At 39.3% G+C, this 23,144-nt stretch overlaps 1 pseudogene; it reads left to right on the forward strand.

The window, feature by feature from the left end:
* The window catches only part of LOC146396993 (cytochrome P450 2C19-like), a 60,014-nt pseudogene that overhangs the window by 190 nt on the left and 36,680 nt on the right, over positions 1 to 23,144 (forward strand).

Consider the following 23,144-nt stretch of genomic DNA (forward strand, 5'->3'; position numbering starts at 1 on the left):
TGTTGTGTTGCAAAGGGTAATTAAATTAAGCCCAACTCTAAAACTAATATATATTCCTGTGAGCGAGGTGTAAGAAATAGGTCATTGTGAAGCAAATTACTCCCTGCAAAATTTGATATGTCCCTTGGATTTTCAGGCCTGTCGTTATTATAAATAGAGGAATGAAGTAATGTGTTTTGTGAGGAGAGTAAAATTTAGGTCTTTATATAGTAGAATCAAAATAATGAAGTGGCAAAAGTTGGGAGTGTTGCTTCCCTTCTTTGTTTCATAGCCATTTGCTATGATTTTGCACTGAAGCTAAAAAGTAAGTGAAGTGTTTGGTGCGTAGAGATTTCCTTAGAGAAGCCAGGTCCTATGTGAGTTGTGTGTTTTCTTCAGGTGAAAGATGTGATGAGTCAGGGTCCAGGTGGTGGTCAGAGCATTCATTTGGATTCTGCAGGAAGCTGCTGTCTGGACCCTAGGAATGCTACAGAATGGACAATACTGTTCTTGCATGAGATGCTGCATGTCCTGGCACTGCCTCTATGACATTTACTCTCTTTTTGTGCTAGTACTGCTAGCAGATCTCAAACTAGGATGGATATTTGAATTATCTGATTTTTGTTTCTATGTTTTTGTTTTATTTTTTACTTTTTATTTTATTTAATTTAGGGCTGCACCAGCTTTGAAGCCTCTGTATAGTAACCACAGGATGCTAAAAATGAAATAAAGGAGTTCCTCTCATAGTGCAGTGGTTAATGAATCCGACTAGGAACCATGAGATTGTGGGTTTGATACCTGGCTTGCTCATGGGTTAAGGACCCGGCATTGCCATGAGCTGTGGTGTGGGTTGCAGATGCAGCTCAGATCCTGAGTTGCTGTGGCTCTGGTGTAGGTGGGTGGCTATATCTCTTATTCAACCCCTGGCCTGGGAACCTCCATATGCCGCAGGAGTGGCCCAAGAAATGGCAAAAAGACAAAAAAAAAAAAAAAAAAAAGAAAGAAATAGAATTCCCTGACCTCAGTTTCCTTATTTATAAGTGGAGCAAATAAACCCGCTAAAGGTGCTGATAAGAGGATTCATTGTAATCTGTGTGCCAGTTGCTCAGGGGATTGCCTGGCACATCACAGGACATCCATAAGTGGGAGCTCTAATAATTACCATCATATTTATGTATTAAGTTCAGAAATATTTGAGGCTGTATGTGGCAGAATAAAAACATAATAGTAGCATGATAATACATTCTGCATCAGGTACAATATATTATCAAATATTTATTTTATTTTATTTTATTTTTGCTATTATATGCATCTCCGTTGCCAGCTCTCAAAAGTCTATGGCCCTGCAGGATCAAGATGGCAGAGGAATAAGATGTGGCATTTACCTTTTCCCACAAACACATCCAAAAAACCCATCTACATGTAGAACGATTTGTACAGAACTTGTACTGAACACTGGCAGAAGACCTTAAACCTCAAAGAAAGGGGAAGAAAGCCTCCACCTAACTGGGTATAACAAATGCAGAAATGAGAGAGAGAAAGGAATCAGGACAGGACTAAAACTCCTGAGAGGGAGCTGTGAAAGAGGAAAGGAACCCACACCCTGGGACTGATGGGGAGATCAGCCAAGATGGAGGGATCTCGAAGCCTCCAGGAAACATGCAACAGCTGAACTGAGGAGGGCAATGCAGACAAAGAGCTGCTCAGATGGTCAGTACCACCTCCAAGGACACCACAGCTTGAGTCAAGTGGCAGGGGCCTGGGTGCTGAGACTCAGGCTGAGGAGGTCAGTACTGGGGACAGGACTAGGGTTGGCTGTGTGGAGACAATATGAAGGGTTAGGGATTGGTGTGCCAAGGACTAGGGAGTGGATCACCAGATCTGAGGCACCCTGGGAGTTGGTCTGGGCCCACATGAGAAGCAAGGTGCTATTGTTGGGGAAGACTGGAGGAGGTGAGGTAGATTTCCATAGGAATATCTTTCTCAGTGCATGTGTGGACTCTTGGAGGGCAAGGCTATGGGCACCGAGGTGATTACTACACAGGCTATGGGCACTGGCCCCTCTTGTGTGGACTGGGGTGGTGGTGCCTCCTGCATGGGCTAAGTGTGATGGCATATCTCTTGCATGATCTCTGGGCAGTGGGGTCAGTCTCAGCCATCTCAGACTCCAGAGGTGGGCATTGCCTGCCACTGCTAGGGGTCTGTGAATAGCCAAGAGCTGCAGCCCCACAGGTTGCCACAGAGGAGGACCCTGCAACTGAGCACCACTTGGTATTACTCTCACTCCCCTGGGAATGCACATGGCCTGCTGCTGCCACTGCCAAATGCTCCAGGCACATTTTACACCTGCCTGAGGATAACTGCCACTTCCCAGGGCCCAGCAACTGGGAGCAGGCTGCACCACCTTCTATGGGTTCTTGTCAATATCAATGGCCCAGCAACCAGACACTTGCTACTAGCCTGGCTCGGTGGCTCCACCTCCCTGGAAGCACACACAGCACCCTGACAAGGGGTTAACAGCCTGCACACACTAAGGAAAGAGACAGCCATCATTCAAACCAAAAGCAGCTTGAAAAGAAACAGTAAGCCTTTACAAAATACCCAGAGGTGCTCCCACATTTAAAAAGCCTTCCAAGACTTTGGGAGCTGTTTTCTTTAAACTCACAGAATGAGAAAAATATAAGCAAAGTGAAGAAGCTCAGGAACCATTTCTAGTTAAAAGAACAGAAAGGTTCCCCCTGAAGGAGCAAAAAATGAAACAGACACTGACCTCTGCAGTCTAACAGATACCAAGTTCAAAAAGGAGACAGTGAAAATACTGAAGGAATTAGAATGAATACAAAGCAATTAAGAGTGTATATGAACAGTAATGTGGATTACTTTAGAAAGGATCTAGAACATATAAGGAGGAGCCAACCAACATGAGAAAGTTCATTGTCAGAGACACAAGCCAAGTGAAAGGCCCTGAAGAGCAGAATGAATAATGCATAGGAATGGCTTAGTGACTTGGAAGATAGAATCCTGGAAATCATCCAATTAGGACAGCAGACAGAAAAACAAATGAAAACACATGAAAGCAGTACCATAGACCTATGGGATAAGATAAAGCTGGCCAATCTACACATAATAGGGATTCCAGAAGGAGAAGAAAAAGCAAAGGGGATTGAAAATATATTTAAAGAAATTATGGCTGAAAATGTTCTAAATCTGGAGGAAACAGATATCGAGATATAGCAAGAAGAGAGGGCCCCAGATCATTTGACCTCAAATAGACCCACACCAAGACATATTATAATAAAAATGGCAAAAGTTAAAAAGAGGATTCTAAAGGCATCAAGAGAGAAACAAAGAGTTAATTGTAAGGGAACCACTCCCCCCTTAAGACTATCAGCTGTTTTCTCTCTAGAAACACTATAGCCCAGAAGAGAGTGGCAAGGTATATTCAGATATCTAAAAGGGAAAAATTTGCAGCCTAAAATGCTTTTACCAGCAAGAGTATCATTTAAAATAGAGGAATTTCTCCAACCAACAATAACAAAAAGAGCAGAGCAATCCTAAACCTATTCTAAAAGAAATACTGAAAGGGCTCCTCTAAATAAAAAAGAACTGAGAAGAAATAGGATGGAGGAAACCACAATTGCAAAGGAATCACTTAAGCCAGTATACAGATCTAAAAGGAAAAAAAAAACTGCTGTAAAACTGACAAAGGCCACAGAGAAATACAAAGAAGGACAGTATTTAATGTCCTTCAAGGGATCCATTCAAGAAGAGGCTATTACATTCGTCAATATATGTATTTGAGTGCCCCTAATTTAGGAGCACTCAAATACATACAACAAATATGAAGAGACGGAAAAGGATTAATTGATGGGAACACAATAATACTAGGAGGTTTTAACACCCCACTCACATCAATGGACAAATCCTCCAGACAGAAAATCAACAAGGCAACAGAGATCCTAAAAGACACTAGAAAATGGAGGCATAATTGATACTTACAGGATATTACATTGAAGAAAATCAGAATGTCCATTCTTTTCAAGTGCACATGGAACATTCTCAAGGATTGACCACAGACCGGGGCACAAAACTAACCTCAACAAATTTAAGAGTATAGAAATTATTTCAAGTAACTTCTCTGACCACAATGGTGTGAAACTAGAAGTCAACCACAGGAAAATAAGTGAGAAAAACTGCCCACATGAGGACCAACCTACATGCTACTTAAAAACCAATGGGATAACAAGGAAATCAAAAGGGAAATTTAAGAATATCTTGAGAGGAATGGTAACGAAAACACAATCATTCCAAATCCATGGATGCCTCAAAAACAGTTCCGAGAGGGAAGTTCATAGCCTTCCTCAAAAAGAAGAAAAATCTTAAATCAACAACTTAACCTACCACCTAAAAGACTTAGAAAAAAAAAGAACAAACAAAACCTCAAGTCAGCAGAAGGAATGAAATCAAAAAGATCAGAGGAAGTCAATAAAAGAGAGATTCAAAAATGATAGAAAAAGATGAATAAAACCAAGATCTGGTTCTGTGAAAGGGTAAACAAATTTGACAAACCTCTGGCCAGACTTCCTAAGAATAGCAGAGAAAGAATTCAAACAAAAGTACAATTGATAAAGGAGATCTCAACGGATACTGCAGAAATACAAAAAAACATAAGAGAATACTATGAACAATTATATGCCAACAAATTTCACAACCAAGAAGAAATGGACAACTTTCTAAAGGCATGCAGCCTTCCAAAACTGAATCACGAAGGAATAGATCAATTGAACAGACTGATCACTAGAAATTAAATTGCGTATGTCACAAAAACACTCCCTACATACAAAAGTCCAAGACCAGATGGCTTCACAGTCAAATTCTACCAATCATACAAAGAAGAACTTATACCCACTTTTAAAAATTTTTCCAAAAGGTTGAAGAACATGGAACCCTCCCAGAGGCATTCTATGAAGCCACCATCACCCTAATACCAAAACTGAGCAAAGAAACTACCAAACAAGAAAATCATAGGCCAATATCTTTGATGAATATAGATGCAAATATTCTCAACACAATTTTAACCCACTGAATCCAACAACATATAAAAAAGATCATACACAACTACCAAATGGGGTTCACCCCAATTTCATAGAGATGGTTCAATATATATAAGCATATCAATTAATGTCCTATACCACCTTAACAAAAGAAAAGCCAAAAACCACATGATCATCTCAAGAGGTAAAGAAAAAGCACTTGACAAAATCCAACATCCATTCATGAGAAAAACTCTTATCAAAGTGGGTATACAGGGAACATATCCGAACACGATCACAGCCATTTATGACAAACCCTCAGGCAATGTAATAAATGCAGAAAAGTGGAAAGCCTTCCCACTAAAATCTGGAACAAGACAAGGATGCCCACTCTCACCACTTTTATTCAACAAGAGGTAAAACTGTCACTCTATGCAGATGATCTGATAACTGTCTATAGAAAACGCTAAGTACACACAAAAACCACCTGAACTGATCAATGAATTCAACAGAGTAGCAGGGTACAAGATTACCATTCAGAAATCAGTTGCATTTCTGTTTACTGACAATGAAATATTAGGAAGGGAATATAAATATGCAGTATTTTTAAAGTTGCACTCCCAAAAATTAAATGCCTAGGAATAAACCTGACTACGGAGGTGAAAGACATACATGCTGAGAAGTATGAAACATGAATCGAGGAAATTAAAGAGGATTCATTGAAATGGAAAGATATTCCATGCTCCTGGATTGGAAGAATTCATATCATTAAAATGGCCATACTCTCCAAAGCAACCTAGAAATTCAATATGCAACCCCTACGAAATTAGCCAAGACATGTTTACAGAACTAGAACAAATGAAAAATTTACATGGAACCATAAAAGACCCAGAATTGCCAAAGCAATTCTGAGGGGAAAAAACCTACCAGGAGGTATAACTCTCCCAGACTTCAGACAATATTACAAAGCTATAGTAATCAAGACTGTGTGGTATTGGTCCAAAAACAGACATACAGATAAACGGAACAGAATTAGAGAACCCAGAAGTAAACCCAGACACCTATGGTCAATGAAGCTTTGACAAGGAGGCAAGAATATAAAATGGGAAAAAGAGAGTCTCTTCAGCCAGTGGTGCTGGGAAAACTGGACAGCTGTATGTATGTCAGCAAAACTAGAACACACCCTCACACCATACACAAAAATAAACTCAAAATAGCTTAAAGACTTAAATATAAGGCAAGACACCATCAAAAACCTAGAAGAGAACATAGACAAAACATTCTCTGACATCAACCTTACAAATATTTTCTTAGGTCAGTCTCCCATGGCAAGGGAAATAAAAACAAAAATAAACCAATGGGACCTAATCAAATGGGAAAGCTTTTGCAAAACAAAGGAAAGCATAAAAAAAAGACAACCTATGGAATGGGAGAAAACACTTTCAATCAATGCAACTGACAAGGGCTTAGTCTCCAAAATGTGCCAACAGCTCCTACAACTCAACAGCAAAAAGAACCAACAACCCAATTGGAAAATGGGCAGAAAGCCCAAATGGACTTTTCTCCAAAGAACGCATACGGATGTCCAACAGGCACATGAAAAAATACTCACCATCACTTATCTTTAGAGAAATGCTATTCAAAACTACAGTGAGGTACCACTTCACACCAGTCAGAATAGCAATCATTGGTAAGTCTATAACTAACAGATGTTGGTGCAGGTGCAGAGAAAAGGGAACCCTCCTACACTGTTGGTAGGAATGTAAATTGGTACAGCCACTATGGAAAACAGTATGGAGGTGTTTCAAAAAACTAAATATAGAACTTTGATATGATCCAGCTGTCCCACTCCTGAGTGTATGTCCAGACAAAACTTTCATTCATAAAGATACATGCACCCCTGTGTTCATTGCAGCACTATTCACAATAACCAACACATGGAAACAATCTAAATGTCCAAGCACAGATGAATGGATTAAGACAATATGGTATATATACACACTGGAATACTACTCGGCCATAAAAATAATGATGCAGATGCAGCAACACAGATGGAACTAGAGACTTTCAAATGGAGTGAAGTAATCAGAAAGAGAAATACAAATACCATATGATATCCCTGATATCCAAATATATCATATGGCATAAATGAACCTATCTACAGAAAAGAAACAAAGTCATGGACTTGGAGAACAGACTAGTGGTTGCCAAGGGGGAGGGGATAAGGAGCAGGATGGACTGGGGTTTGGGATTAGTAGATACAAACCATTGCATTTGGAATGGATAGGCAATGAGGTCCTATCCAGGCAACCATATCTGATCTCTTGTGATGGAACATGATGGAGGATAACGTGTGAAAAAGATTGTGTGTGTGTGTGTGTGTGTGTGTGTGTATGATATCATGATATATGAATGGGTCACCTGTACAGCAGAAATTGACAGAACATTATAAATCAAGTATAATAAAAAATTTAAGAAAAAAATATGTGGTCCGTGTACACTCTGTATTTTGCCATGAAGCCTACCATGGTGTTGTGTGGATATGAAACAGTGAAGGAAGCTCCGATTGATTTGGGAGAGGAGTTTTCTCAAAGGGGCAGTCTCTCAGTTCTTGAAAGAGATGCTAAAGGATATGGCGGGTGTGCCCGTGTGCATGTTCAGCACTGGACATAGAGGTAGGGAGGATGAAATATGGGACTTTGAAGTTTTTCCTTCCCCCACCCCCCAACAGAGCTTGGTCCACCAGCAAGGTTACCAGGTGTCACTAGCTCACTTCTTCTCTAGGACCTCCCTCCTAGTTTCTGCATTGTCTTTTGTTAAGACTCGTATTTAGCAATGCAAAGTCATAGAAGGAAAGCTGATGTTTCTCCCTCATGATGCTGAGGCATTTGGGGATGGGGAAGAGGAGCATTGAGGACCGAGTTCAGGAGGAAGCCTGCTGCCATGTGGAGGAGTTGAGAAAAATCAATGGTGGGTGACTCTGTTCTCTAACTCAGACCTCAATAGATTGATCTATCTCCAATGATGTCCTTGGAAACACTTCCAGGGCGGCCACATCCTTCGGGTCAGTTATGGTTTTCAGCCTTAAAGAGGAGGAAGAAAAGAGAGCCAAGGGAGCTTTTGCGTAGCTGTTCCTTTTCGGTGTTTCTACCCAAGATGGTGCACACAGTGTGCATATAAAAGTCATTTAATCATTCTCCATCCTGAACCTTGTTTGTGTTCAAGTCAAAAACACGAAGAATAGTTTTGAGTCATGTCCTGAAAGAGTTGGAGCATGATGTTTTTCCTATAGCATAAATGCATGCTGTCTATTCCAGAGCAGTTCACCAGGGAATACTTGTTACTTGGACAGAGTGGGAATGAACCTTGTGGGGCATGAAACAAATGACATGTGTATTCACTTAAGTGAACTGTATTTGTATATTCAGTCTCACAGACATGTCTGAGAGTTGCTTCCAGGGCCCATGCCTACAGTCCTGGGAAATGGCAATGACGCCCATGGTTTTAACCATTTAGTGATATCTTATTGCAGTTTTCATAAATTATGATTTCTCTTTAAAGGCAGCACTATTTTAAAAATATCTTTATTGTGTATTTGCCTTGACTGTTGCACTTTTTCCATTGTAATTTTCCTGTTTCAGTTTTGGCCTCTCTTTTTGCCTTAGAGAAGTCTCTTCATCATTTCTTGTGAAGGTAGTTAGATGGTGCTGAGTTCTTTTCTCTTTGCTTGTCTGTAAAATTGTTGATCTCTCCCTCAGTTCTGAATGAGAGCCTCACTGGGTAGAGGATTATTGGTTGTTTGATTGGCCTTTCCATCGCTGTAAATATATCATGCCTCTCTCTTGCCCTGAAGAGTTTCTGTTGGAAAGTCAGTCAGTAGCCTTAGGGGAGTTCCCTTGTGTGTAACTTGTTAATTTTCTCTTGCTGCATTTAATTTTCTGTCTTTATCTTTTTCTGACATTTTAACAACAATGTATCTTGGTTTGTTCCTCTTTAGTTTGACAAGTTTGGGGCTACCTATGCTTCCTGCACTTGGATGCCTGTTACTGATCCCAGTAGAGAGAACTTTTCGGCTCCTGTGTCTTCAAATATGTATTCTGCTTCTTTACTTCACTCTTTGCCTTCTGGGACCACTGCAATATGAATGCTAGTATGATTAGTTGGTGTCAGAGGTCTTTTAAACTATTGTCATTTCTTTTCCTTCTTTTTTCTGTTTGTTGTCAGTAATTTCCAACACTCTGTCTTCCAGCTCACTGACGTGTTCCTCTCTTTCATTTAGGCTATTCATGTTTCCTTCTAGTTTTTTTATGTCAGTTATTATAGTCTTCATATCTGTTTTGTTGTTCTTTATATTTTCCAACTCTGTTAAAAACCACTAACTTCTTGCTCCATGTATCCATGCTTTGCCCAAGTTCTTTGATCATCTTTATGATCATTACCCTGAACTTGTTCTTGGTTGGATGACTTATCTCTACTTCACTTAGTTCCTCCTCTGTGGTTTTCTTTTTCCATCATTTGGAGCATGGTCTTCTCTTGCCTTGTTTTTCCTACCCTGTTGCTTCTATGACTATTTATCTGGTAGATTTTATGTATTTCTTGACTTTGGAGAAATGGCCTTTTGTAGGAGACATCCAGTGTATCACAGCAACACACTGCCCTCTCATCACTAGAGCTGTATGCCTCAGGAGTTACCCCTATGTGGGCTGTTGTTCCTGCTGTTGTGGTGGGATGACTGTTGTGGGCAACTGGGTAGTCTTGGTTGGCCCTGGTCAGGTTGGTCAGGTTGGTTGCCTGTAGCCACCCTGTGCAGAGGCTGCCAGTCACTGGTTGGCCAGGCTGAGTCATGAAGCAGTTGACTGTGGAATGCTGAGGCATTTCAGGGATAGTGCTGGTTCACTGGTGGACAGAGTCAGGCTTTAAGAGATCCCGGGACTGATCCAAGAAAGTAAAGCCAGGTTCTAGGGCAAGTTCTATTCCACTGGGAGGCAGAGGCAGGTCCTGGGGTCTGTCTATAGGACCCAGGGATCCCAGAGCTCTTATGGGATTGCTTGTATGTGGGGCTGGTTCCTGACACAAGAGGCTCTGGGTTCTAGGTGTCCTGAAGCTTGTGTTGGCCTGCTGGCATGTGGGGCTGGGCTCACCAAGTCCCTTGTGTCTACCTGCTGGCCATCAGGTAGATGGGTTGGGTGTGTAGTCCGCAGGGCTATCACAGTCTTGGTGCCGGTGTCTTCCCACTGGTGGATGAGGCTGATCCTGAGCCTAGAGTAGGCCAACTGGTAGAAAGGGTTGAGGCCTAGTGGGTCTCAGGATTGGTGCTGGCCTGCTGATGGATGGGCTGCATCTCAGGGCTGTGGGCCTCTGGTTATTCTGTGACTGAGGTCCACTGATGATATATAGGCTGACACCAAGGATAAGCAGGCTTGCTGGTCTACTGATAGATGGACTGGGTCTGTGTAGGCTGTCACTGTTCTTCAGCTCTTATCCACTTTCTGGTGGGTGAGGCTTGTCCTGAGACTAGAGCAGGGTTGCTGGTGGGCAGGGCTGGGGATTCTTGGAGGGGTGTGTTGAGCTGAGTCCTTAGTTCCTTGGCTGCAGAGCCCTGAGGGTCCTGCATCTAGTGCCTTGCACTGCTGTTTGGAGCTGGGTCCTGGGCCCTCTGGTGGCAGGGCTGTATACAGGAGTGCCTGTGAGGTCAGAGGCTCTTAAGGTAGCCTGTCTGCTGGTGGGTAGGGCTCTGTCCCCACTTGGTTAGTTGCTTCACTTTAGGTATCTGAGTACTGGTTGTTGGGTGGATGGAGGGGGCTGGGTGCTGATGCTAATCACAGAAGGACTTGGCTGCACCAGCATTCACATGAACTCCCCAAATGGCTGAAAAACAGGAGGAGCTCCAGTTTCCTCCTGCCTTTTGGGGAGAGGCATTAGCAAGTCTGTCTGACCCAGGCTCCTTTCAAATTACTGCTTATGCCCTGTATCCCAGAGAATTGAAATTTCGTCTGTGTCCTTCATGGGTGGAGTCTCTATTTCTATTTCCCTCAGTCATCTTGAACTACTGAAAATAAGCTCTCCTGGCCTTCACAGCCAAACATTCTGGAGGCACGTCCCCCTGTTGCAGGACCATCATGCTGGGGAGCCCTATAGGGGGTTCAGACATCTCACTCCTTGGAGACAACCTCTGCAATTGTAATTATTCTCCTCCTTGTGGGTTGTCTACCTGGGGGTGGGGTAGACTTCACTCTACCATAACTCTGCTCCTCGCAGTCTCTTTGTTGTTCTTTCTTTATATCTTTGGTTGTTAGAGATCTTTTCTGGTAGGTTCTGGTCTTTTTCACTGATGGTTGTTCTGTAAATAATTGTAATTTTGGTGTGCCCATGCAAGGCAATAAGCTCAGGTATTCCCGCTTTGCTGTCTTTGCCAGTCTCCTCTCATGTTTCTTTTTCCATAATTGTTGATAGACATTTAGGATGTTTCCACCTCTTGGTTATTGTTAATGTGGGAATACTGATATCTCTTTGAGATCCTGATTCAGCACTTTTGGGTCAACACTCAGAAGTAGGATTGCTGGGTAATAATTTAATTCTGTCTTTATTGTTTGAGGAATGTCCGCACTGCTTGTCTTATTAAATCATATGACATTCTATTAACTATGTACAATACAGTTGTATTCAATTTCTCAACTCCCTCATCAGTATGTGTTATTTTCTTCCTTCCTTCCTCTCTCCCTCCTTCCTTCCTTCTATCTTTCCTTCCTTTTTTCTCTCCTTCCTTCCCTCTTTCATTTTGACAATGACCATCCTAGTAGATGTGAGGTGATACCTCTTTGCTTTTGATTTGCATTTTTTAATGTGAAGGATAAACGCAGACATTTGTATTTTTGGTTTGCTTTTTGCAATGTAAGCACCTGATTCAGGCTATGATTGCCAAGGCATTGTTTCCAAATTCAAAATGCATCCCCTTCAGATATGGCTATCAAATGAACACAAGACAGCCACATGACTACAGAGTTCCCCCCATTGAGCCTCCATTGTTCTTGGTTGATTTTGGTTATTGGTTACTTGTTTTTGTCTTCTTCTGGTCCTTTGTATTCCCACTCTTTATGTTTTTCTACTTTTTAATTTTTTATTAAAGTATAGTTGATTTATACTGTGGTATCATATTCTGCTGTACAACAAAGTGACCCAAAGTGACCCAAAATATATATACACATTTTTTTCTCATATCATTCCCCATTAATTTCTATTGTAAGAGATTGGACACAGCTCCCTATGCTGTATTGTAGGATCACCTTGCCCATCTATTCTAAATGTAATAGTTTGCATCAATTAACCCCAAACTCCCAGTCCATCCCACTTCCTCTCCCTTTACCCTTGGCAACCACAAGTCTGTTCTCTATGTCTGAGTCTGTTTCTCCTCCATAGATAAGTTCATCTGTGGCATATTTTAGGTTCCACACATAAGCGGTATCATTATGGTATCTGTCGTTGTCTTTTTGACTTAATTCATTTGGTATGAGAGCCTCTAGTTTCAGCTATATTGCTGCAGAGGGCATTATTTTGTTCTTCTTTATGGCTGAGTAGTAGTCCATTGTGTATACATACCACATCTTCTTCATCCATTCGTGTGTCGATGGACATTTAGGTTGTTTCCATGTCTTGCTGTTGTGAATAGTGCTGCAATAAACATGTGGGTGCATGTATCTTTTTTAGTGAAAGCTTTGTCTGTATATATGCCCAGGAGTGGGATTGCTGGATTATATGATAGTTTGTATTTCATTTTCCAAGGAACTTCCATACTGTTTTCCGTAGTGGTCATACCAATTTACATTCATACTAACAGTGCAGGAGGGTTCCCTTTACTCCACACTGTTTCCAGCATTTGCTATGTGTAGACTTACTAATGATAGCCTCTGTGACAGATGTGATGTGGTACCTCACTGTAGTTTTTTTATTTGTTTGATTGTTTGTGTTGCTTTTTAGGGCTGCGCCTGTGGCAAATGGAGTTTCCCAGGCTAGGGATCTAATCGGAGTTACAGCTGCCAGCCTACACCACAGCCCCAACAATGCAGGATCTGAGCCACATCTGTGACCTACACCACAGCCTATGGCAACGCCAGATCCTTAACCCACTGAGCAAGGCCAGGGATCGAACCCACACCCCCATGTTTTCTAGTCGGATTTGTTTCTGCTGCACCACATCAGGAACTCCTCCCTGTAGTTTTGATTTGCATTTCTATAATAATTAGGGATGAGCATTTTTTCATGTTCCTGTTCGCCATCCATGTGTGTTCTTTGGAGAAAAGTCTATTCAGGTCTTCTGTGCTTTTTTCAATTGAGTTCTTTGTTGTTTTGCTGTTGAGTTGTATGAGTTGTTGTTATATTTTGGAGGTAAAGCCCTTGTCCATTGCATCATTTGCAGCTATTTTCACCCATTCTGTAGGTTGTCTTTTTAGGTTTTTTTAGTGGCTTACTTTGCTGTGCAAAAGATTTTAAGTTTAAATGGGTCCCATTGGTTTATTTTTGCTTTTAATTCTATTGCTTTGGGAGACTGACCTAAGAAAACATTTGTATGGTTGATGTCAGAGAATGTTTTGCTTATGTTCTCTTCTAGAATTTGATGGTATCTTGTGTCATTTTTAAGTCTTTAAGCCATTTTGAGTTTGTTTTTGTGCATGGTGTGAGGCGGTGTTCCACTTTCATTGACTTACTTGCATCTGTCCGGTTTTCCCAGCACCACTGGCTGAAGAGACTGTCTTTTCCCCATTTTAATATTCTTTCCTACTTTGTTGGAGAATAATTGACCATAGGTATCTGGGTTAATTTCTGGGTTCTCTAATCTGTTCCATTGGTCTGTATATCTGTTTTTTACCAGTACCACACAGTCTTGATTACTATAGCTTTGTAATATTGTCTGAAGTCTGGGAGAGTGCTGCTTTTTTTTGTTTTGTTTTGTTTTGTTTTGTTTTTCCCCCTCAGGATTGCTTTGACAATTCTGGATCATTTATGGTTCCATGTAAACGTTTGGATTGTTTGTTCTATTTCTGTGAAAAATGTCATGGGTAATTTGATAGGAATCACATTAAATCTTTTTGCTTTGGGCAGAATGGCCATTTTAACACTGTTAATTCTTCCAGTCCAGGAGCATGGAATACCCTTCTATTTATGTTTTAAACACCAGTAGTGTGCTCTCAAAGCCCTGTGCCCCCACTCTTTACCCCAATGAGGGCAGAACTCCAGGTCTGCATGCAGATGGTCTCTCTCTCTTCTTCCACCTACAATCTCTCAATGTGTCCCCAGGTGTGCTGGTTACTTCCAGGTCCTGTAGGTAATAAAGTTCTATTTTTCACAGTTTCCTGATGGTTTTTTCCTAAAGCTTTTTGCAGTCATAAAAATCACAAGGTCTGTTCCAACCATACCAATGGTTATCAATAGGCTGAGACTAGGGTAAAACCTAATTAGTGCATAGAGCATCTTCTCATGTACCTATTGATCATTTTTATTTCTTCTTCTTTTCTTAAATGAACACAAGATAAAGATATTACTTAACTCATTAATGAGGAAATCTGTTGTCTTGGTTGTAATAAGGTGTTACTGTCAGTTGAGAGGAGAAGGATATAAAACTTAGACTAGAGGAAAGTTGATGTGTGTGTGCACATGAAGGCAAAACTAGCTGGGAACATCAGCTTAGCTTCCACTGGACAGAACAATGTAATTCCTGTCCATGTATATAGATGAGAATTATTTTGCATTGCTATCAGGTATTGATAATTTCTAAATTATTTCAGATTGCTCCAATGTAATCACAATCAGATAAAGCACAAACGTAGGCTATAGACAATGCATAGTTTTCTACTGGAGCACATATTTTCCCTACACTGTTGCTGTAACTACATCTACATATCCAATTAAAAAAAAAAACTTTCTTGAAATGATGTGATCTACCCTCAATATTTTCCCCTCAGCTTTATTGAGATCAATATGATATATAACATTGTCTATGTTTAAGATATACAATATATTGATTTGATATGCTCAGATATTGTCTTATGATTGCCATCATATCCGTGTTTGGCAGCTCAAACAGGTCACATAATTTCTATTTCTTTGGAAAACATTTAAGATCTACTCCCTTAGCAGCTTGCAGGTTTATGATACAGTAAAGTTAAATGTAATCTCAATTCTGTATGTTAGCTCCCCAGAACGTTGTCATCTTCTAACTTGACGTTTGTACTCTTTGACCAATATCTCCCCATTAGCCCCACGCACACTCTCAGGAGGCTCCCCTTCTACTCTTTGTTTCTCTGAGTTTGGCTTTTTTAGATTCCACATATAAGTAAAATCATATGGTATTTTTTGTATGTATATGTATGGTTGAACCTTGAACAGCAGGGATTTGAACTGTGTGAGTCCACTTATATGCAGAGTTTTAAAAATAAATATGTACTACAGCACTACATGATCTTTGGTGGAGTGAATCCTCACATGCAAAATTGTGGACATGAAGACTGGCTGTGAAGTTGTGCATGGAATTTTGACTGTGCAGGAAGTTGGTGCCCTTTACCCATATTGTTCATGAATCAAAGGTTTATAAGACATGTTTTTCTAATATAGAGTTGTTCCAGCTTGTGGGAGGTGCTGATTCAGGTCTGGTACAATTGCACTTAATATCAGTTTTATTTTATCTGTTTTCTGTTTTGTGCTTGCCTATGGTCCTATGACTGTTTAATTGGATTCTGGCAATCTCATGAAGACATTTTAGTCTGTACATCATTTCTAAACAAGTGTTTCTATGGGGGAAGAAGGCTGGAACTTCCTATTATAGCATCTTTCTGATGTCACTCTTCACTGTACTTAAAAAAAGATTGAATAGAGTTCCTTGTGCTATGTGTACAGTAGGATCTCATTGTTTTATCCATTCTAAATGTAATAGTTTGCATCTGCTAACCCCAACCTCCCAGTCCATCCCACTCCTTCCTCACTCCCCCTTGGCAACCACAAGTCTGTTCTCTATGTCTGTGGGTCTCTTTCCATTTTGTAGATAGGTTCATTTTCGCCATATTTTAGATTCCATAGATGAGTGATATCATGTGGTATTTGTCTTTCTCTTTCTGACTTACTTCACTTAGTAGGAGAATCTCTGGTTGCATCCATATTGCTGTGTTCTCTTTCTTTTTGTCTCTGTGCTTAATTTTCTTCAGACTTAGTAGACAAATGATATTCAGCATTGAAAATATTAGTAATTAAATGCTATGACAGTGGCCTCTTAAATGTTTTCATCATTCACTCTTCAAATCAGCAGGTGCCTTGGTTGGAAAGAGTACAAGAAAAGGCAGTGGGTATGAATTGAGTATTTAAAAGGAAAATTATTTAACAAGCTAGGTTAAAATGGTCTATTAAGATTAAGGTAAAAGTAGCGTGTTGATTTTATATGTGTGGAACATTTTGTTGTTAAGGAATTTTGTGGAGAGAGATTTAAAGTTTCTAACATCATCCTTACTTGTTATCTCAAAGACAGTGTGTTTCATATGTATATTGTAGTGGTGCATTTAAATTGTTTGTTGTTCTTTTGTGTGTGTATGTTTTTTTTTTTTTTTGACTTTTTAGGGCAACACCCACAACATATGGAGGTTCCCAGACTAGGGGTCTAATTGAAGCTGTTGCTACCAGCCTATGCCAGAGCCACAGCAATGCCAGATCCAAGCCCCATCTGCGACTTATACCACAGGTCACGGCAACGCTGGATCCTTAACCCACCGAGCGAGGCCAGGGATCTGAACCTGTAACCTCATGGCTCCTAGTTTGATTCATTTTCAATATAACATGACAGGAACTCCTGCTTGTTGAGTATAAAGTAAAATGAACTGGCATAGACACAGAGTTGGAGTTACTTGCCTGTGAGCGTGAATCCTGCACCATTTGCTGAAAACAGTTTTATTCCCACATGAATCATCTTGGCACCTTTATAAAAATTCAGTTGACTCATAATGTGGGAGGATTTATTTGTGTGATCTCAAGTCTATTCCAATCATCTATACCTCAGTCCTTATCCCAGTAGCACATCATCTGATAGTCTTAATTTCTAGCTTCGTATTTAGTCTTAAAATGGAGAAGTTTGAGTCTTCCAATTTTTTTGTCATTTCTTAAAGATTGTTTTGAGTTTTCTGTATCCCTGAATTTCCAGATAAATTTGAGGATAAACTCATCAATTTCTGCAAAGAAATCATTGGTGAGTTTGATGGGGATCACATGAAATTTGTAGATCAGTTTATGAAGTAATGTTTGTAAAATTGAGATTAAATTCACATAATATGCAGTCAACCTTAAAATGGTACACTGTACAATAGTGTACACTTAGTGGTACTTAGTGCAGACACAAGGTTGTGTGATCTCTAACCCACTTATTTCAAAGTTTTCCCATCACTTTGCAGTAAGGTGCCATAGCCATTAAATGATCACACTCCATTCCCTCTATCCCATCATGTGTTAACCTGTAAACTATTTTATGTCTATGGATTTTCTTGTTATGGGTATATCATATAAAAGGACTCATAGATTTTTGCCTTTTGTTTCTGGCTTTTTTCACCCCATATAATGTTTTGTAGGATTATCTAAGCTTTAGTATATATCAGTACTATGTTTTTTCTGTTATGGCTGAATAATATTCAATTTTATATCCATACCAAAATTTTTTAAGCCTTCATGTGCTGGTGGACATTTGTGCTGTTTCTCTTTGGGTCTTAAGAATGATGTTGCTACAAATATTTGTGAACAAGTTTCTTCATGGACATATTTTCATTAATGTTGAGTATATTCCTCAGAGTGGAATTTATGAGACATATGATAATTTTATGTCTAACATTTTGTGGAACAACCAAACATTTCCACAGTGACTGCAGCATTTATTTTCACATGAGCAATGTCAATTTCCCACATAATTGCCACTGTTTCATTTCTAATTCTTGTAATGACTAGGGCTTGCATAGGGAATGTGAAGTGGTATCTCATTGTGGCTATAATTTTGTTATCTTAATGAACAATGATGAATGTATTTCCATGTGCTGGTACCCATTTTTATATCTTCTTTGCAGAAATGTTACTCACTTCCTTTGCCCTTTTAAAACTGGGCTCCTTGTCTTTGTTTTGAGCTGCAAAGGTTGATTTTTATGGCATCATCCCCTTATATGTGTATTGAATGCAAATATTTCTTTCCAAACACTTCGGTTGTCACTTCATACCTTTAATTGTCATTTTTTTTACAAACATTTTAATTTTTATGAAATCTCATATGTGTATATGTATATATATCAAAGGGAAATATATATATATATATATATATTTTACTTTGGTGTTGAATATAAGAATCTGTTGCCAATTCTGAGTTTCTTTTTTGCTTTTTTGCTTTTTAGGGCCTCACCCATGGCATATAGATGTTCCCAGGCGAGGAGTCTAATCAGAGCTACAGCTACTGGTCTATGCCACAGCCACAGCCACAGCCACAGCAACACCAGATCTGAGCCACATCTAAAATCTACACCAGAGCTGACAGCAATGCCAGAGCCTTAACCCACTGAGCGAGGCCAGAGATCAAACCCGCAACCCCATGGTTCCTAGTTGGATTCGTTTCTGCTGCGCCATGATGGGAACTCCAAAAATATGTATTTATGTATGATATATTCATAAGCATTGCCTAATTAAATACATTGTTATTCATATGAACAAATTTTAGCTGTTAATCAATTACGAGTAACGAAAATAAAAACGTTAAATTAAACTTCACTCACTCTTTCTTTGTAATTCTTCTTTACTTTATGTAGATATGTTTCTCAACTGCATGATTTTCCTTCATTTGCAAGACTTTCTGTTGAGACTTCTTGCAGGGCAGTCCTACTGGTAACAGATACACTCAGTTTGCTTTTTTTCTTTTTTCTGAGGATGTCTTCATTACTCCTTTTTTTTTGAAGCTTCAGTTTGCAGGATGCACAATCTCGGTTGGGGTTTTTTTTTTTGTCTCTCTCAACACTTTAAATATTTCACTCCACTCACTTCTTGCTTGCAAGGTATGTGAGGGAAAGTCAGAATAATTCTTATCTTTGTTCCTTGATAAGGAAGTTGCTTTTTACCTTTGACTTCTCCAGAATTTTTAATTTACCTTTGATGTTTTGGTAGTTTAAAAATGTATGCCTGGAGTAAGGTTTCCTTTTTTTTTTTTGTTTTGTTTTTTTGGCATTTATTTAGATGAGTGTTCTTTGAATTTCTTTGATCTGTGGTGTGGCATATGATATTAATTTGGGGGTAATTCCCAGTCATTATTGTTTCACATATTTCTTATATTTCTTGTTCTCTGTTTTTCTCCTTTTGGTAGTCCCACTATGAGAATGTTAAACATTTTGAACCTGTCCCCTAGGCCTTGAATATGCCTTTTTCTTTCTCTCTTTTACAAATCTTTCTTCTCTTTGTTTTGGAGGTTTCTATCAAAATAGCCTCAAACTTCAGAGTCTTTCTTCACCTGTGTCCAATGTAATACTAAATCCATCTCCCACTATTACTGTAGAACTCTCCATTTATCCTTGCACTTCTTTCGGTGTTTTCTTCATAAGAAGCTGTGTTGCTTGGTGCATATACATGTATACTGCTATAGCGTCTTAAAGAATTCACCTTTTTAACTCCAATATAAAACATCCCATTCTTATTTGTTCCTTTAAACTATTTTTGATTAAAATCTCACATTTTCTTAGCAGTAGTATAATCATTCCTACTTCATTTGACTACTCATTTCCTGCAAAATCTTTTTCTTTCTTTCTCATTAACATATTTGTATCTTTCAGTCTTAAGTGGGTCTCTTGTAGACAACATACAGTTTTTTAAATTGAAAATAATGGACATAAAATGTATTAAGTACAGGAGTTTTTCTCGTGGCTCAGCAAGCTGAGGACCCAGTATTGTCCCTGTGAGCGTATGGGTATGATCCCTGGCCTTTCTCAGTGGGTTGAGGCTCCAGCATTGCTGCAGTGTGGATGCAGATCTGATCCAATGTTGCCATAGCCGTGGTATAGGCTTGCAGCCAGGTCTCCGATTTGACCCCTGGCCCTGGAACTTCCATGTGTGGAGGTGTGGCCATAAAATGAAAAAAAAATACTAATTATGGATGTACAATATAATGATTCAGTATATGCCACAATAATAAGTACCACAGTAAGTGTAGTTAACGTGCATTATAACACATGGTTATCAATTTTCTTATAATGGGAACTTTTAGGATTTACTCTCTTAGAAGCTTGCAAGTATACAATACAATTTTTTAAAGTCTAGTGGTCATGCTATAGACTACATCCCCAGGACTTAATTATTTTATAACTGAAAGTTTGTACCTTTTGATTTCCTTCATTCATTTTGACCACCCTCCACCTGTGGCAGCCAGCCAGCAGTGTGTTCTCTGTATTTATGAGATCAGATTTTCATTTTTCTTTTATGGGCCCACCTGTGGCATATGGAAATTTCCAGCCTAGAGTTTGAATTGGAGCTGTAGCTGTGAGCCTGTGCCACAGCCACAGACACATGGGATCTGAGCCATGTCTGCAAGCTACGCCACAGCTCACGGCAATGCCAGATCCTTAACCCACTGAGCGAGGCTGGGGATTGAATTTGCATCCTCATGGAGACTATTTGGGTATGTAACCCACTGAGCCACAGCAGAAACTCCAAGATCAGATTTTTTTTAACATATCACATATAAAATTGATCATATGGTGCTTGTCTTTCTGTGTCTGATCTGTTGCAAGAGTAATTACTTTAAGGTCCATCCATGTTATTACAAGTGCCAGGATCTCCTTCTTTGGTAAGGCTGAATAATACTCTACACATGTATGGATATATTATAGATAGGTAATAAAATATTTAAACCATATTTTAAATTTTTGTTCTTTCAGCCATTCCCATTGTGGAACAAAAGAAACAAATCTGATTAGCATCTATGAGAATGTGGGTTCGATCCCTGGCCTCACTCAGCATTGCTGTGAGTTATAGTCTAGGTGGCAGATGTGGCTCAGATCCTCTGTTGCTGTATCTGTGGTGTAGATCAGCAACTATAGCTCTGATTTGAACCCTAGCCTATGAACTTCCATATGTTACAGGTAGGGCCCTAAAAAGCAAAAAAAAAAAAAAAAAAAAGCGTTATTTCATTATTTGTTTTAAGTTGTGAATTTCAGTCAAGTAAAGTGATAACTTATATTGAAGGATTTATATCTGCTGTTTTTTTTACTGTAATGCATTTTATGATTTTTTTCTTAATTCCTCAAGTATAGATCTAATATTATTTGATTTTTTTAGGTGGAATATTTTTAATTCCTTCTTCAAATGTTTACTTATTTTTAAGTTAATTTTTAGTGTTAATAATGGAGATTATTGTTTCCCATCCTAAATATATTACAGTCCAGTATGAATTGATTCCACAGTAGCTTCAAACTGCACATGTTAGCTCTGCTCCCATCCCCCTTCATTACTTTAAATTTTGTTGGTGTTACAAGTTACATCATTATATGTTTTGTGCCTAGGAACATATATTTATAAGTTTATTTATTTATTTATTTATGTAAGGCCATACCTGCGGCATTATGGAGGTTCCCTTACTAGGGGTCGAATTGGAGTTGCAGCTCCTGGCCGCAGCCACCATGCAATATCTGAACCACATCTGGCCATGCTGGATCCTTATCCCAATGAGAGAGGCCAGGGATCAAATTCACATCCTCTTGGATACCAGTTGGGTTCTTAACCTCGAGTCACAATGCAAACTCCTAGAGTTGGAAAGAGATTGCAAGTTTTTTCCACCTTGTTTCTCCTAGAGAATTATTTAAATCTCTGTTTGAACAGCTTATTTTTTTCCAATTTAATATGGGAATAGTATTGGGGCATTTTCACATAATATGGAAGGATGACTGAGAGGAGTGAAGACGCTGTGGACAGTAGCAAAATCAATAAAGCAGTCTCTGGATTTCCTGGGAGGTTATTTATAGCAGGCACAGCAGCATGAGTTGGCCTGAATATTAATTTTCTTATGGAAAGGCCATTTTGATGCTCCTCATTCTGAAAAATTAGTGTTCTAAATCCAGGGTAGGGAAAATGGAAACTCTCTTTATTTAAGCCTAAGTGAAAATCCTAGAAATTTAGTGAGGCTGCCTGAGATAATTTTTAAAAAAAATGTATGTGCTTTAAAAGGTTAGATTCAAAGGAAATTGTCTTAAGATTTATGTATAAAGGAATTTTATTAGTCCACAAAAGTGGTTAGTGCTAATATAAAAATGTTGGCATGGAGGTGGGTTTAATATTTTTAGATTTTACGAAGAACCCTTTGTTAGAAATTAACCTTTATTTCCTCTTTTAAAAGTTTTATTGATGTGTAGTTGCTTTATAATGTTGTGGTAATTTCTGGTATATAATAAAGTGATTCAGTTATACAGGTACAAACATCCATTCTCCTTCATATTCTTTTCCCACATAGATTATCACAGAATATTGCATTGAGTTCTCTGTGCTATACAGCAGGTCCCCACTGGCCAGTCATTTCACATACCTCAGTGTTCATATGCCACCTCAAGCCCCTAGTCCATCCCCTCCACCTTTCTCTTTTGGTAGCCATATGTTTGTCTTCAATGTCTGTGAGTCTGTTTCTGTTCTGCAGATAGGTTCATTTGTGCCCTGATGTTAGATTCCCTATATAAGTGATATCATGTGATGTTTGTCTTTCTCTGTCTAACTTCACTTAGTATGATGATCTCTAGGTCTATCTGTGCTATTGCAAGTGGCATTATATCCATTCTTTTTATGGCTGAGTCATATTCCACTGTATATATGTACCAGAGCTTCTTTATACATTCCTCTGTGCATGGACATTGAGGTTGGTTCCATGTCTTGGCTGTTAATAATAATGGTGCAGTGAACTTTGTGTGCATGTTTCAAATTATGGTTCTCTCTGGATAGATGACCAGGAATGGGGTGCCTGGATTATATGGTAGTTCTATTTTTAGTTTTTTGAAGAACCTCCATACTGTTTTCCATCATGGTTGCACCAATTTACAGTCCCACCGATAGTGGAAGAAGGTTCCTTTTCTCCACACCTTTTTTGGCATTTTGTTTGTAGAATTT

This window comes from Sus scrofa, chromosome 14, assembly GCF_054392235.1.
Source record: "Sus scrofa isolate SSC_HxYL_T2T_F1_AM1 chromosome 14, Sscrofa_HxYL_maternal_Yorkshire_Landrace_v2.0, whole genome shotgun sequence".
Lineage (NCBI taxonomy): Eukaryota > Metazoa > Chordata > Mammalia > Artiodactyla > Suidae > Sus > Sus scrofa.